Source organism: Artibeus jamaicensis, unplaced genomic scaffold, assembly GCF_021234435.1.
Source record: "Artibeus jamaicensis isolate MK-2021 breed Jamaican fruit bat unplaced genomic scaffold, CSHL_Jam_final contig_585, whole genome shotgun sequence".
In the NCBI taxonomy this organism is placed as follows: Eukaryota; Metazoa; Chordata; class Mammalia; order Chiroptera; family Phyllostomidae; genus Artibeus; species Artibeus jamaicensis.
Genome location: NW_026521894.1, coordinates 15,900 through 34,051, shown reverse-complemented (window position 1 = coordinate 34,051; position 18,152 = coordinate 15,900).

Genomic DNA, 18,152 nt, shown 5'->3' with positions numbered 1-18,152 from the left:
AGGGGAGCGGGTGTAAGGAATAATTTGTTCATTTTACTTTAGACTCCTTTTATTTATTTATTTTATAGCCTATCTGGCTCTGGAAGTTCACTGATTTTAAAAAATGTTTTTAGTCAATAAAATATGCAACAGGAGATGGATTCTAGAACTAGTTTATTAGGCAATTTCCTGCATAGCTCCCTAGGGGAACACAGAGACCTCAGACCTCCACACCATGTTCATGAGGGCTCTCATCCCACATTAACCCTTGGGGTGCCTCCAGTCTTTGTTGTAGAGCACAGGAGCCTCACACTCCCTCAGGTCCCAGGCCGCCTGCTGCAGTCTTGGCCCAGGGTGAGCGCCTTCCCAATGCAGAAACTTCCTTAGGACCCTTCAAAGGACAGAAATATCCCTGCATCAATTTCCATCAGCCCCCTCCTTTCCTACCCCTGTTCCCTTAGGAAATCACCTTCTCCAAGAAGTCCTCTCTAAACTAAAATTGTGTATTTCTGAACATATTAGAATGTTGTAATAAGCAACAGCAGTGAAGCAGTCACTTTATCAGAGGATGAAGTATCAAAGATATGCTTGTGTTTTTAGGGTCCCTTCGTGCCTCACATGGAGATGAAAACTTCTCAGTCTATGTGGGATGAGGCAGGACCTGGAACACTGACATTTCTCCTGCAATGGGCTCTCATCTGGCTGTCTGCAGGTGCAGGCAGTTCCTCCTTCACCCACAGGCACTAGACTTTCCAAGCTTCTAACTGCCAAAAAGGGCTTTTATCTACTTCTCTCCACCTGCCCCCTCGCCAACCACGTTCTCTGAGCCACCAGCCCTGGGGAGGATATACCTTCCTCTAGAGTCCCATATGCTCAGGTTCTCTCTTTCAAGAAGGAATTTGTCTCAGAGAATGTCTTCGCTGAGGAATTGAAGTGGTTTCATTTAAACTCTGGGGGTGCCTCATTTAACACACTAAATAGATTTTTGAAAGGTTGCAAGTAAAAAAAACTCCTTTATTAAAAGCATGAAGAGAGTTTCTGTTTAGAGCAATCTTATGATAAATCCCTTTGCAAAGAATTGTTCAGGTTCTGAGCAACAGATTTTAAGTTTTATCTTTCTACTGGACATTGTCATCTAGATAATAATAATGCTAACAATGCTGGCTGATTGGCTGCTTACTGTGTGCCAGGCATGTGTTTGTGGTTATAACATAAATATATATACATGTATTTTTACCACAATCCTGTGATATAAGACTCATATTAACTGCATGTAATAGATAAAGAGACTGAGGCATAGAGAAATAAAGTAACATAGCTCTTAAGTGATAAAGTCAAGATGGTCTACTAGCTGCTCAAAGTCTGTATACCTAAATCCTAATTTGTCATCTTTCACCTTAGTTTGTTCAGATGTGCCTTTCCCTCGACTTACCTTTGTGTCTACCACAATTCTCTCAATTGTTGGCAGAGCAAAATCTTAGAGTGTAGTTTTTCTCTCCCCACTCCTTTTCTTGCTCTGCCCAGTCTGTCGTCAAGTCTTGTTGATTTGACTACAATTCCACTGCTCTTGCCACTTCATATTCCCTTTCTCTGCCTGCCCCCAGTGATCACCTCTCTTGTATTCTGCTCTAACAACTCACCAACCAGTGTCCCTACCCAGCCTCCTGTGCTGTGCCCACCTTGCCAACTTTTCACCAGAGTGATCTCCCCAGAGCATTAAGAATGCCATGCCTGGATTGAGCACGGGCCGCGTGGGTCAGAGGGTGATTTCTTCCCTCTCTCCTTCCCCCCTTCCCCTCTAAATAAAAATGTCCCCTCCTCAAAATTGTCCTGGAGACCCTGTATTGCAGATGAAGCCCAGCCTCCTTGGCCTGGAATTCATGGTCTTCCAGTCTCCTGTCAACCTACTTCTCCATTCTCTACATCTACCCCCTCCTCCCTTAAGGGGGCCTTTCCTCACCCCTGTGTCTGCTGTTCTCTCTGTCTTCCATTGTTGACTTTAACCCTGTTGGAACTAAGGACCCTTCACCTAGACTTCCGCAGAGTTCCCGAGTTCTCTGAAGACCCATTACCTTCTGCCCTGAATTATAAACTTTGTCTGTATTTTGTTTTTCTTCACTAGCAAAGGATGATATAGATTAGGCACTGACTGAGGTAGTGGGACTGCTAAGGCAGAAAAAGTTGGAGCAGAAATACTTTCCTCAGTGGTTTTCAAACTATTTTTTTTTTAAATCCAGTATAACGCTCTCTTTAAATGAAACCTGCATAGTGCTGCTCTGGAAAGAGTGTTATTCCCAGAGCCCTTCAGAGAGGCTCCCCTGAAGCCTCTACTTAAATGTGGAGACCCAGAGGGCACTTGTAACAGATTTCTTGGATTTCTAGGAGCAGGGCTTGGAAAGCCTTATTTTAAAGGCAGGGAGATTGTTGGCCAGAGAGTGAAATGATTTTTCTCGAAGTCCAATAACCAATTTTTGTGCTAAAGCTAGTGATGCCAAAGCCACTGCATTTCTCTCCTCTATGCAAGACCTTCCTCAAATGTCTTCTATTGCGAGGTTGTCTATACCTTTTTAAGACCCCATGTAACCACCAGTTTTGTATACTGTGGTTGGCCAAATAACTTTTGCTTGGGGTCTGTCTTTACCTCAATAGGAGAGATAGGTGTGCTGTTCAGGAGTGTCTTCTGTAGCTTAGATGGTCTGGCAGTGGATAGACTACAGAAAGTGCTCCTTTCCTCAACAGGAGGGCTTGGGACCTCACTTCCATGGGGTTAACTCACTTCCCCCTCTCCCAGTAGCCTGAATCTATCTTTTCTTAAGGTCTTCAGGTGCTAACAGTTAGCACTCTTACATCACTCCTTACACAGCTGGCATTTATATGTGGACAGCCTGGCACCTGGGTCTTGCCTATTTGTCTTGCTCCAGACTGTTCTGTTTATGCTAAAAGTAAGATCCTTCCCTTGAAGCATAATCCAGGTCTGATCCCCAGTGCCTTGATCCATAAGACCCATGAACCCTCCTTTACTGTCTTTGACTTATAAGTTTCTTCCATAAAGACTACCCTTTCACCCTATAATATGACATTGAAATAGTGTTTTCTTCACCTTGACCCCATCTCCCATTCCATTTTCTTGCCTTTCTAGTTGGCATTTCCAGTAGAAACTTGGGGTGAGATACAATCAGCAGATCCTCTGCTGGGAGGTCTTCAGGGCCAGAACAGAACTCCCTCTCTCTTTCCTTCTGACCTTCTCTATCTCCAAAAGGTCCATCTGCCTTCTAGAATGTCTCCAACAGACTTATTTCTGAGTGCTGCCTTTAGATAATCAGAGACCTTCAATAGACAGGTTTTGAGAACAGTGGTGATGACAGTGGGCTGGAAGAAGCCTCTAGCTGACTTCCACATCATTACTCTCAAACACCCCTCACTAGAGTACTTTTCACTCTATATAGTTGGCTACTTATGTATTCTCAATCATAATATAATCTCTTAGGAAGCTGGAACCATATTCGTTTTTTCTGTTAGATACAACAGACCTAGAATAGTTTGAAGTCATTACAATGGCCTACAAGGCCCTACTTATTTGGCTAAGCCCAAACCCCATTACTTCTCAGACCCCAATCCTACTCTATTGTTCCCTGTTCACCCTCTTCTGGTCCAGGCTTCTACTGTTTTCTAAATGTTCCAGGCCAACTGCTGCCTCAGGGTCTCTGCACTTGTTTTGCCATCTGCTTACATGCACTTCCTTCAGATATTTCCAGGTTTTTCTGCTTTACTTCTTTCTGGTGAAATTATATTCTTTCCAAAAGCCATTTCTGACCACCTATTTGAAGTTGGTACCAAACATATTTCCTAACCCACTTACTAAATTAATTTTTGTTTAAGGCACATATCCACTGACATGCTAGTATTTTACTTGCTTACTTTCTCTTTCTCTCTACTAGAATGCAGATTTTATCAGGGCAGGGATTTTTTTTCCTTCACTGCCCTACCGCTCATGCCCAGAACAGTGCTCTGCACATAGTAGATGTTTAATAAACATCCGTTGAATAAGTGCCTGAATCACACTTAGAATAAGAGCAGCCTCCAGTATAATTCCTGTCTCCATCTCTATTTTCCAGAGTTTAGGTATCTAGATGTACAAGATTTCATGTGGAAGACTAGAGCTGGCAGGTATATTTCTTCACTTTGGTTTCTTTTCCTATTCAACCATCTCAATAGGCTTTATGTTTAAGAACTGCCTTCCTTTCCAGCATAACTTACTGAAGAATATTTATTTGTGTTTGATGTTGGCAATTCATCAAAATCCAATAATCATACCATAGTAAAAATGCATTGAGGGGTGTGAGATCCATACTGTAATAACTTGTAATCTGCACATGAGGATCACAAATTCAAATCTGTAATTTCATTTTATTTTTTTCAAATGTAACAAACCCACATGTTGATTGAAATGGTGGAACTGGGACAGACTGAAATGATGAAGATTTATGAGCCCTGGCAGCCAAGCCTTAGAGATTCCTCCTTAGTCCATGCTCACAAGATAGGCTTGAGCAATTTCCCCCTTTACTGTAAGTTCCTGCACATGGTATATGGCTCCTGGGTCTTGGGGACCTGTTTATGGTTGTAAGCTGTTTTGAGGCTTGTGTTGCGGAGCCTGTATGGGAGAAAGCTCTAGTATGCTCCAGACTTATGCAAAGTGAGGAGTGTGGGGACAGTCTGGAGATCAGAAAAATCAGCAAACACTTTCTTCTGAACAGTGGGCAGGAGCTGGCTTAAAAAAATACTATAAAATAATTGCAAAGGTCTGTAAGCTATGGCCCCAGGGTCAGGATTGAACATATTAGGATCTACAAAGCCATCCAAAGGGTCTTCAATCTCAGGGAAACTTAACCTGCCTCTCCCCACTGTCCTTGATCACACCCCCTTCCAAAGGTCCTGTTATGTCCCGTTACTGCTCTGAGTCTATTCTCCCTCGATAAATGACCTTGTCTTAAAGAAAATGAGGTTTTTCAATAACCATTGTTTATTGAAAAACTCCTATATAAGGCAGAAATTTTTTTACTAGCATCTTGTTAACCACCCCACAATACAGGAGTGTAGTCTCAGATTTGTTCAGGAATAACATGCAGCTCAAAGAGGTTAAATGACTAAGTAAGTAACTATAAAGGTAAGATCTGAGTCGAGGCCTATGTGGTTCCAAAGTCTTTGCTCCTTCTTCACTGTTTTAGGGTTACCAAATTTTTCATCAGTACTGTATTTAGCCTTATTTAACCAGGGCCCTGGCTGGGCTCCATGCTTAGAGGTTCTCAGCCCCTCTCCTATCCTGCTGTCCCCACATCTTTGGCACCTGTGGAGCATGACAATCTGGACCTCACATACCTCCTTTTTATTTTACCTTTTGAAATTCTCACCTGAGGATATGTTTATTGTATTTAGAGAGAAAGGAAGGGACAGAGAGAGAAAGAGAAAGAGAAAGCAAGAGAAACATCAAAACATCGATTGGTTGCCTCCTGTACATGCCTCCACTAGGGATGGAACCTACAACCTAGGTATGTGCCCTGACTGGGAATTGAACCTGTGACTTTTTGGTGTATGGGAAAAGCTCCCACCCACTGAGTCACCCTGCCAGGGCTCACAAACCTCCTTTCAGACCAAGTTCTGGGTCATCAGGGTGACCAGATTTCCTCCTTAAATTGCCTTGAGCACGCTTTAGTTGTCTGCAGAGTCCTCTCCTCAGAGTCTATTGGTGCCCATCCCTAGGCCTAAGGGCTAGCCAAAGGCTGGCATTTTGAAAGTAGGGCAAGCACACAGAGCTTAGACATGGTCTGTGGTATCCACATACTTGCACACAGGTCTTCCTTCCATGGCTGGCTGCAGATTTGCTATTATTTGCTGGTCAGGTCACAGGGAAATAACAAGCATCTTCTCATTGCCCTCTTCTCTCTGGCAATCTCTACTGGGTCCACAATCACTGGGGCTCTCATGAAGCTGTAGCACCTGGCCACAAAGAGATTTCTCTCACCCCAGAGCTGGCTCTCCTTGGAATAACAAACATTATCCAGTGTGGAGTGAGAGTCAGACTCAGCCTACCTTCCAGGCTTTCCCCAGGGGGGCTTCTTTCTAATTTTTCTCCTGCACCTCCCACAAACTCCCTAGTTAAACTCAGCCCCAGCTACACTGGTTTCTTCATAGACCGGTTCATGCACTTGATGGCTCTCGGAATCTATGTCTTGCTTATAACCATTTTCCCTGTCGAGAATGTCCATCCCATTTCTCTTGTTTTGTGTAAATATTGCTCATCTTCCAAAGTCCTTGTCAGTTGGCAGCTGTGCCACTGGAGGTATGTTTGAAGAAACTCTACATAGTTGTTTAGTCTGGAAATAAAAGACAAGAAAGAAGAAAGGAGTCAAAGCTGATATAAACTATAGGAAAAACTGCTGTGGAAGAGGCAGCAGATCTAGTGTCTGTGGCCCCAGGAGGCAAATCATCTAAGCTCAGTGTGAGAAAGGACCTCCAGACAGTAAGAGAAACCCACATATGGAAGAGATTTACTTGGACAACATCAAGTTTCTGATCAAACAATGACTATGTTAACCAGGGGGTATTTCATTAGAGCTGATGAAAATAAAATATAAGCACCATAGGACCAGTCTACATGACATCTGATGTCCCTCAAACCCTGAGATCCAAAGTTTATAGAGTCTTCTCCTCTGGAAGGTCTTCTTTATCATTGCTAGATTCAGAGAGATTTATTTCTATGAAGAACTTAGAACCAAGACCTCTATATTTAGTTCCTATTATTAATTACCTTGTCTAGTCTTAGTTACCCAATGTAGATTAAAAACTCATTAAAGTTAGGGACCATTTCTTGGATAATTGCCCCTCCTGAATATAGCAGAAGGGCTTAATAAATATATCTATTTCAAATGAGAAAATTTTTCTGATTATAAACTATATTTATGTTTAAGGAGAGTTCAAAAACTACAAAGTGTCAGGAATAGTATCAAAATGATACATGGTCCCATCACCGAGAAATAACCAATGATAAGCATGTTCTTATATTTTCTTCCAATCTTCAGTACATATTTCTTTTTTGAAATGAAGAGAATAAACTTGCAGAGGAACTTTGTATATTTCCAACTCAAAAGCAATTGGTAACCAAGACATCCAGTCAGACTTCTGGGATAGTGCAGCTTGGCCCAGGACTTTCTATTGTTGATGCCTCCTCTGAAGCAGAGGAGGGGAGGGACTATCATATCGCCAGGTGCTGCTGGCTCTTTCAGGTGAAGTGCCCAAGAGTCACTCAGGAAGGTATCTTTTTGCAGACTATGTTTGCCTTCTGACCCTAAGATGTTCCTTGTGATCCAATGTGCTCTTTTTCTCTGCAATTACCAGGGGATCTCCACAGGGAGGATTAGTCTGGCTAGAGATGTTCGTCTGTGTGTGTGCATGCTTGTGTGTTTTCCTTTCTCTATGACTCACTGAGAGCTTGGCAAGGCCAGGAGAGAGGCAGCTGATTATTTTTAGCCCCTTGTTCCTAGGAATGGATTGTGCATAACAAAAGAATGCTAATGTTCAGTGTCTTTATGAAAGTACTCTGGTTCATCAGCTTTGCAAAGAAGTGAAATTAAATCAAGATTTAATTGGGATATGCATGTTTTATTCATGCTACTAACCACAGGAGAAGCCAGCAAGCTGAAGGTAAAAAAGAGAAGAAAAAAATCTTTTGAAAAGTTGTTTCTGTCTGATTAAATAGAGACAGTTTCCAACTTCAAAGGGAGCAGGCCTTTAATGTATTTTAAATGCTCAACTGCACTTGGCCTGGCCAACTCTGCTGCTGGTGGGTGACAGCAACCCAGGTGTACCCTGCTCCTGCCTTCGTATCTTGGTTTCCAAGAACAAGTACATGGCTCCTGGTTTCACCTTGTGTGCTTCAGTGTGGAGTCTTTCAAACAAGTGTCCCAGAGCCATAGGGAGAGATGGGCATATCTCAGAAGATCTACAGCTTCCCCTTGAGATGTATGTAGCCCCTTACTACCAGAATCTGAACGACAAATAAAATCAGGGAATAAGACTTTTCCCTTTCATCAGAGATTTCTTCCCTGGAGGAGGTGCTTAGTGAGTATTAAGCTGTGTTAGGTACAATGATAATGCAGTCCCAGCCTGAGTCTCTTGTACCTAACAATGTATTAGAATAAAAGATGAAACAAAGACCCAAATAACATGGAAAAAAGGCAGAAAAGCAGAGGTTGTTGCAAAAGTTTCATATGCTCTGAGAAATCAAAGGAAGGAGCAATTCAGTAGGGAGACCAAAGAAAGCATTATGGAAGAGGTGGCATTTGAGCTAGGTTAAAAGAATGTCTAAAATTTCTGTGTGTAGAAATAGAAGCAAGGATTTCAAGCAGTGAAACTCCAAGGCAAATTACTGAAGATGGAAAGCCTACAGGATGTTTGGAGGAAGACAAAGAATCTGATTAGCTATAGCTTGTGGTACATGTGATGTAGCAGTGAAAAAATCTGGAGATACAGATTTTTTTGGGACAAGACAGGAGCATGGAGACCTTAAACTCAGGCTGAGCAGTTTGTAAAATGAGAAGGTCAGTTGACATTTAGGAGATAAATGGCTCTTTATATTCATAAATTCAAAGGCCCATAGAACTAGAAGAGATTTTCAGAATTATCTAGTCCAAGGAATTCCCCTCCTATGGCTCACCACCTCCTGTGAACATGATAGTTATCACTCATCCATCTTGGCACTCATTTCTTCTGAGCTCAAAAGGAAGCTTAAAGTCTTTTTTGAACAAAGCAGACCAGTAGCCACTGCTAGATTCTGGCTATCTGAATTCATTTTCTGGCAGGCTTGGGTATTTCATACCTCAAAAATATTTGCATGTGCTAGGTGAGACAGGTGCTCTTAGCTTTCCATAAAAGTGGGGTTGTTATTTGTGTCTAATTATCCACCAAGAGAAAACTACAAGTGATCTCAAAAGTATCATATCGATAACAACATAGCACAAAATTATCAGAAAAATTAATTAAGAGAAAAGGTGAGAGATAAAGGCAACACAGAAGATATTTTTGCCTTAAAAGCACTGGCAAATTTGGGGAATTTTAAACTTTTGTTTTGAAGTCCCATAGACAAAAGGTGAGCAAAATCAAAATCTAAGATCTGTACAAAGTTTGAAGTCAAATAGGTGACATACAACAAGCTGGTATAAATGTGAACCAGAAGGAATCTAGCCCTCCTACAGATTTGTAGTCCTGTCTTATCTTTTAGGTGGTACAGGTCACATAAAGACATGAACTTGGTATAGGGTTATCTTATACTGACAGATTCATGACAGTTGGAAGTATCAGTGCAAGTTGTCTTCAAAGGAAAATACTTTCATCTTTGGCCTCAAAAATTACAGATAATGATTTTAAATGTAGGGGATATCAAAAACAAAGAAAACCAGGCCACAAAAAATAAAATATATAATGTGTGTGAAAAAGCAGAAAAAAACAATAAAAGCACATTTACAAGGACATTAGTAAGACATTACTAATAGACATTATAAAACAAATAGGCCTACTCTGGATTGCAGCAGACAACTAAGTTCCAAAAATACTTTCAGAAAATAACATTCCCATTAGCTGAATAAATACATCCTTAATTACTGCGAGGGTAATGGTCAGTGCAGCACAGCATCAATGACACTGTTTAAGTACATAAGAAATAACTGTGAATTGATATATTAATAGGAAACTATAAAGATTGACACAGTAGATTTTTTTAAAGAAAAACCCCTGAAACAAAAAATTCAACTACTAAAAATAAATACCCAAAGTATGAGTTTAACTGAAGATTAAATATAGCTAAAGAAAGAATTAGTAAAGTGGAAGATATGTCAGAAGAAAGTCACCTAAGTATATCATGAACAGTCAAAAGCAGAAAATGCAGAAGAGTAGTTAAGTGATATACAGGATGGAGTAAGAAGGTCTAACATACATTTAATCTGAATCTGAATAGATGAGAAAGAAAATAGGGCTGAAGCAATATTTGAAAAGATAGTGGATAAGAATTTTCAAGACCAAAGAATGTCATAAATCCACAAATTCAAGAAGCCTTAAAAATATATATTCACACAAAGAAAACACTTAGACACATTACAAAACACTAGGAAAAAGTAAAATCTTAATAGTAGTCATAAGAGTAAGGCAATATGTTTTCAAATGAAAAAGAATTAGAATATTGTTGACATAATAATAAAAGGTAAGCTATATGGCAAAAGAATGTCTTCATTATGTTGACAAAGATTTATCACTGATGAATAATTCTATATCTAGTGAAATATCTTTCAATAATGAGAACAAGATAGAGATAGTTTTAGGTAACCTAAAAGAGTTGTCATCAATGGACCCTCAGTAAAAGACATTCTGAACTATGTGTTTCAGGCAGAAAACAAATGATTCCAGATGGAAGGTATGAAGTGCAGATAGGAATCAAGGAAAGAAAGGTTGTAAATAAGTGGGTGAATCTACGTGAACATTGGATATACAAAGAATAACATCTCGTGGCTTAAATTTAAAACTGTAGAATTAATCGAGTTAAAGTGTTCTAAGATCTTTGTATCGGCGTGATAATATAAGCACACTACTTGTATTATTTAGAATATATTGGTCATGATTCAGCACAGGAAAAAGAAACAATTTATTTCAAGAAGAAAATGATTTAATATAAAGAATAGGAGTTTACTAATTCATTGGAAAGTCTAAGGTGTCCAACTGTTGCAAAAACTCATGCCTTCCATAACCCACACACCAGCCACTACCGTTAACAAAATAAAAGGCCTTTCCTCCTTTCTAGTCTCTAAATTATACATGAGTTCTGCCATTGGCAGAACATAAATTGCATTTTGAAACTTGGTGTCAAGGAGACTGAAAAATGTAGCTTCCAGCTCTCAGAATACAGAGACAGGCACAGAGAAGGTGGAAATTAAAGATGATTACCACTATACATTATGCAGTGCCAAAAAATAAAAATGGCATAATATCCTTAGAAGTGGACTTTCTACTATGTTTTCTTCCAGAAATGCCATAGTTTTCAGTTTACTTTTAGGTATATATCTATTTTGAGGAGGGTTTTTTTTTTGCATATGGATATCCACTTGTTCTAGACCATTTGTTGAAGACTATCATTCTACTGAACTGTCTTTGCACATTTGTTAAGTTAGTTTTGTGTGTATGTGTAATTTTTAGATCATCCATTCTGTTTCATTTATCTATTTGTATATCCTGATGCCAATACCATACTCTCTTTATTACTTTAGTTTTACATTGAATGTTGAAACAGATAGTTCTAGCTATCCAACTTTGCTCCTTTTTAAAAAAAATTCATTTTGACTATCTACATCCTTTACATTTCTATGTGACTTTTAGAATCAGCTTGTCTATCTCTACAAAAATAAGCCTCTGGCATTTTAAATAAAAATTGTGTTAAATCTAAGGAGAATTGACATTTTGATAATATGAGGTCTTTCAACCTATGAACAAGGTATGTCTTTCCATTTATTTAAAGATATAAATTTAAGTCTATATTTAAGCCTTCTTTAAGTCTTCCATTTATTTAAGTTATCTTTAATTTCTTTTGGCAGTATCTTGTAGTTTTAAGTGAGAGATCTTGCATATGTTTGTCAGTTTTATGCCTAAGTATTTTATACTTTGATAATGTTATCTTTTTTAAATTTTATTTCTGATTATCCATTGCTAGTATAAAGAAATACAAGTGAATCTTGTATATTGGTTTGGCAACCTTAATAAACTGAGTTAGACTCAGTAAATCTACCATTTTTGTAGATTTCATCCCACTTTCTATATAAACAGTCATATTGTATGTAAATCATATGTGTATATGAAGGTAGTTCTAATTCTTCCTTAGTGATTTTATATTACTTATATTTCTTTTTCTTGTTTTATTGCACTGGCTAGAAACTCCAATGTACTTAACGGAAATAATGACAGTAAATATCCTTGTCTTGTTCCTGATCTTAGGATGAAAAGAATTCAGTCTTTTGTGATTTTGATGTTGACCGAAGTATTTTGTAGATATACTTTATCTGATTGGTAAGGTTACCTTCTAAATATCAGTTTGCTGCACTTTTTTAAAAAAATAAGAAATGGATTTTGGATTTTTGTCAAGTGCTTCTTCTATACTAATTGAGATAGTCATAGGGATTTTCTTTTTTAATTTGTTAATGTAGTAAATTATATTATTTACTTAAAATGTTAAATTAACTTTGCATTAAAAAAAATAAACCCTACTTGGTCAGGATATATTATTGCTGACTTGATTTTTTACAATATTGTTTATAATTTTGTCATTAATTTTTATAAAGGATACTGTTCTGTAGTTTTCTTGTAATGTTTTTGTCTGGATTTGCTATCGTGGTAATGCTGGCTTTATACAATGAGTTGGGGACTATTTCCTTCTTTTTAATTTGAAGATTTTGAGTAGAATCAGCCTACATCATCCTTCAGTATTTGGCAGAATTCACAGATGAGACTATTTGAGCCTGAAAGTTTCCTTGATGGAAAGATTTTATTTGCAGATTTAATATCTAACAGATACCAGGCTATTCAGGCTATTTCCTATTAAACGAGCTTTGATAGTTTATGATTTTAAAGGAATTTTGCATTTAATTTGTTAACAAATTTATTAGCATAAAATTGTTCACATCAGTCTCTATCCTTTTTTATGTGTTTACTTTTATTGAACGTTTTCCCCTACCATTTAATCCCCTCATATCCTCTTTCCCCCCACCCCCACAATAACTATTATTCTAATATTTGTAGAATCCGAAGTGGTCACCTTTACAGATCTGACATTGATAACTTGTGTCTTCTTGGGTTTTTTTATTTTTTTGATCAGCCTGGTTGAACATTTATCAATGTTATCATTATTAAATAATACTATTAATGTGTTATCACATATAAATATATACATGTATTTATTTTTAAAAGATGTTGGATTCATTGATTTTTTTAATGTTTATATCATTGATTTCCATTATGATCTTGATGTTTACTTCCTTTATTCTGTTTACTTTGGATTCATTTGATACCTTTTTTCAGTTTTTTAAGGTAGAAGTTAACATAATGAATTTGAGATTTTTCTTTTTTCTAAAATAGGAATTTAGTGGTATAAATTTGATTCTAAGTACTGCTTTAGCAGTATTCCACAAATTTTGATGTCATTTTTTCATTTAGTTTGAAATGTTCTTTATTCCTCTTTTAATTTCTTCTTTGACTTTTTATTTAGAAGTGTGTTATTTAGTTGTCTAAATTTCAGAAATTTTCAGATAATGTTTTTGGTTTTGATTTGTATTTATTTCTATTTTGGCCACAGAACATACTTTATATAACTTGAATCCTTTTAAATATATTTAGATTCATTTTATGGGCTTGAATATAGTCCACCTGAATATAAATATTCCACACGTATTTAGAAAGAATGTGTATTTTACTGTTGTTGGATGAAATAAAATATTTTATAAATATCAATTAGGTCACATTACTGTTATTTGACAGTATTGTTCAGGTCTTCTGTATCATTGCCAATTTTCCATTGCTTCTTTTTGCAGGTATCAAGAGAGAAGAAATTTCCAAAAGAAATCTACTATACCTGTGGATTTGTCTATTTCTTTGTTTAGTTCTAACTCTCTTTGTTTCATGTATTTTGAAGCTCTATTATTAGGTGCATATATATTTAGGATTGTTATATCTTATTGATAAAGGAACCTCTTAATAATTATATCATAATGATCTTTATCTATGATAATACTGTTTGTTATGAAATCTGCTTTGTCTGATACTGATATAAACACTCCAGCTTTCTTTTAACTATTGTTAACATAGTATATTTGTTTCTATCTTTTTTTAAATAAAATTTACTATATATTCATGATAAAAAGAAAATGCTTAGAAAAGTAAGAATAAAGGAAAACCTGCTATGTTAATAAACTATATCTACCAAAAATCTACAACAATTATCATACCTTTTTTGCCTTTTATTTTTTAATTATTTTTAAAAATATATATTTTTTATTGATTATGCTATTACAGTTGTCCCATTCCCCCCTTTCACTCCCCTCTGCCCTATACATCCCCTGCCACCCACATTCCCCCCCTTTAGTTTATGTCCATGGGTCGTACATACAAGTTCTTCGGCTTCCACATTTCCTATACTGTTCTTCACCTCCCCTTGTCTATTTTCTACCTACCATTTATCCTACTTATTCTCTGTGCCTTTTTCCCCTCTCTCCCTGTCCCACTCCCCCACTGATAACCTTCTGTGTGATATTCATTTCTGTAATTCTGCTCCTGTTCCAGTTGTTTGCTTAGTTTGTTTTTGCTTTTTTAGGTTCAGTTGTTGATAGTTGTGAGTTTGTTGTCATTTTACTGATTATAGTTTTAATCTTTTTCTCAAATAAGTCCCTTTAACATTTCATATACTAAGGACTGGGTGATGATGAACTCCTTTAACTTGACTTTATCTGGGAAGCACACAGAGCCCCCTTGTAGGTGATGTCATGGGCTATGGAATGTTTGAAATAGCAATAAATATGTAGGTGTTGACTTTATCAGGGAAGCACTTTATCTGCCTTTCCACTCTAAATGATAGCTTTGCTGGATAGAGTAATCTTGGATGTAGGTCCTTGCCTTTCATGACTTTTAATACTTCTTTTCAGCCCCTTCTTGCACTCAAGGTTTCTTTTGAGAAATCAGCTGATAGTCTAATGGGAACTCCTTTGTAGATGACTGTCCCCTTATCTCTTGCTGCTTCTTCTAGGATTCTCTCCTTCATTTGAATCTTGGCTAATGTAATTTTGATGTGCTTTGGAGTGTTCTTCCTTGGCTCCAACTTCTTTGGGACTCTCTGAGATTCCTGGACTTCCTGAAATTCTATTTTCTTTGCCAGATTGGGGAAGTTCTCCTTCATTATTTGTTCAAATAAGTTTTCAATTTCTTGGTCTTCCTCTTCTCCTTCTAGCACCCCTATGATTCAGATGCTGGAACATTTAAAGATGTTCTGGAGGTTCCTAAGCTTCTCCTCATTTTTTTGAATTCTTGTTTCTTAATTCTGTTTTGGTTGATGGTTTATTTCTTCCTTCTGCTCTAAACCATTGATTTGAGTTCTGGTTTCCTTCACATCATTGTTGCTTCCCTGTGGATTTTTCTTTATTTACATAATATGACCTTCATTTCTGCCTGGGTCTTTTTTATGCTGTTGAAGTATCCAGTGAGTTCCTGGAGCATCCTGGTAACCAGTGTTTTGAACTGTGTATCTGATAGGTTGGCTATCTCTTCGTCACTTAGTTGTATTTTTTCTGGAGCTTTGAACTGTTCTTTTGTTTGGGTCATATTTCTTTTTGTCTCAGCACGTCTGTTACATAGTAAGGGGCAGAGCCTTAGGTGTTCAACAGGGCGTGGCAATCACATCACTGAGTTGTGCTGCTGTGTGTGGGGGAGGAGTCTGAGAGGGAACAGTGCCCCTTGCTCCACTCTCTGCTGGTTTTTAGTCACTTCCTCCACTACCCACAAGCAAATTGGGCCTTTCTCATGCTGATTCCCATTGGGTGGGTTTGTGTATGTTCTAGGACCCTGTGGGTCTGTCCAACAAACTCTCCTGTGAGGCTGGGAGTTTCTCCTGCTGGTGCCTCAACCTCCATGGGTGTTTTGAGTCGGAGGTTTGAGGCTTTATTTCCCTGCACTGAAACTCTGTGTTGCTTAGTCTATCTCAGTCCCTAGTTATTCCTCCTGGTTTACCTGCACGTAAATGTGGGACCACCCAGTCTGCAATCCCCTGCCTCACCCAGTCCGCCAGCCACTGCCTTACCTGCTCTGGTTCTCCAGTCACTGCCTTGCCACGAGTCCTCTCTGCCAGTTTGCCCATCTCCGCCTCTCTCACTGGTCTAGATGAATGTTTCTTCTTTAACTCCTTGGTTGTCAGAGTTCCATAGAGTTTGATTTTCTGTTAGTACTGCTTGTTTTTTGTTTTTAAATTTGTTGTCATCCTTTTTTTGGTTGTTCAAGGAGGTACAGCATGTCTACCTCTGCCTCCATATTGGCTGAAGTCCCCACAAGCATACTTGATGAAGCTCTGGAAGTTTTCCCTTTGAGAGTAAGAACAAAACAAGGAGTCTACTCCTCCCAGTTCTATCAGTTTAACATTGTATTAGAGGTATTGACTAGCTCAGATAGTCTTTCCTACTCACCCCCCCAAATGATTAAAAACAAAAAAAAACCATCACTTAAAAATGATGTAAATGTGTACATAGAATATCCAAACTTTTTCATCGGCAATTTTTTTAAGTAACAGAAGAATTTTAAATACATTTTCTGGATACAAAATAAATATAAAAATATTTGTTAGAATGTTTGCACCACTATATACCAAGATTTATTATAAAGATATAATAATTAAATTGGTGTTGTATTGATGCAAGGATAATAAAATAAAACAATGATGTAGAATAGCAAGCCAAACCATATAATCTCTTGATATAGTACAGAGGTGAGGCCTGCATAGAATTAGCTAAAAACAGACTTATAAAAAATGGTTACAAGACAATTGGGTATCCATACAGAAGAAAAAGAAGTTAGATATCTACCTCACATCATACACTAAAATTAATTCAGATGGAGTAACAATCTGATTGTGAAATCAAAATTATATTGTTTTTTAAATTTTAGTTCTAGAACAAGGTAATTTAGGTTGACTTTTCCATGCTCCTCCTCTTTAAATATAACTAACTACCCAGAAATTATTAAACAGAATAATAAAAGGACTCTGAAAGCTGGAAATAAAAAGGCAGATGGGCAAGAAATTTCAGGACTTGAGGAATGAAAATGTGGTGAATTCCCTGCGTTTTCCTTTTGTCTCCAATATACCCTTAAACTAGATACTGGAGAGGCCTATAATCCAGAACTATTGACAGACATAGATGAAAAAAAATGAGAGAAAGAGACAAAAGAAAAAAGAAAAGCCTTCTTCCTCTGGCCAAAGGACAAGAAAATGGTAATCCAACAGAGATTTAGTGAGGATCCTCTATCCTTGCTTCATAACTGGGAACTCATCAGGAGCAGCAGTGAAGACTAAGCCACCTTAAACCTGCTCCACAACCAGGATCCTAGTGGGTAGTCTGATTTGCTTGCTTCAACATCAGGAAATTCCTAGACCACTCAGCTCCTGTTCCATAAGCCCAGCTCATTCCATAGGTTTAATCCATGGGCAGCAGTGAAGTCCTAGGCTATCCAAGTCCTGGTGCACAATAGGGACACTGGTAGGTCATCCTATCCAACAAAAGTGGCATCAGCAGTAAAAGCCTGTTTCACCCTGTCTTCCATCTTGTGGTATAGGGAGACCCAGGCCAAGGGTTTTCCCCCTGTCCTTCACCAAAACTCTCTCAGCAACAGCAAGTGGCCTAAGGAAGTACCTTCTGCAGGTAGTACTAACAGACACTTAAAGAACAAAGCAGGCCAAAATAATATTTCAAGGGCTAAGGAAGTTAAACTTTTGTTAGAACTAAAGCCAAAAATGTAGGGCAGAACCCACATGCTAAACTTAAAAACAGTAACTTTCCCCTAAAACATATTTAGATAGAATCAAGAGCCCCTTAACATAATTACCAACATTACCATAATTACAATAAAAAATCATCTTTCATACCCCAAGAACCACAACTTGAAAGAGAAAAGACAATTAATAGATGCTAATTCCAAGATGCTGGAATTATATGACAAGCAAGTCTCATGAAAATGTTCCAATAGTCAATTACAAATTCTCTTGAACAGTGAAAAAGATAGAAAATCTCAGCAAATAAATAGTAGTTATGAGAAAGAACCAAAAAGAAATGATAGAACTCAAAAATACAATAACTTAAATTTTAAAATGTGGTAGATGGAATCAACAGCAGAGTGGAGATGACAGAGCACAAAATTCTTTTTGGATTATAACTTAAAGACAAAGCAATAAAGTTTTCTTAATCTGAACAATAAAGAAAAAGTCTAAAAAAAAGGTACATTCTCAGGGATTTATATAGCAAATATGTAACATTCATGTCATTGGAATTGCAGAAGAGATCATTGTTGACAATATTCAAATTGATAAAAGACAGAAGCCTACAGATCCAGGAAGG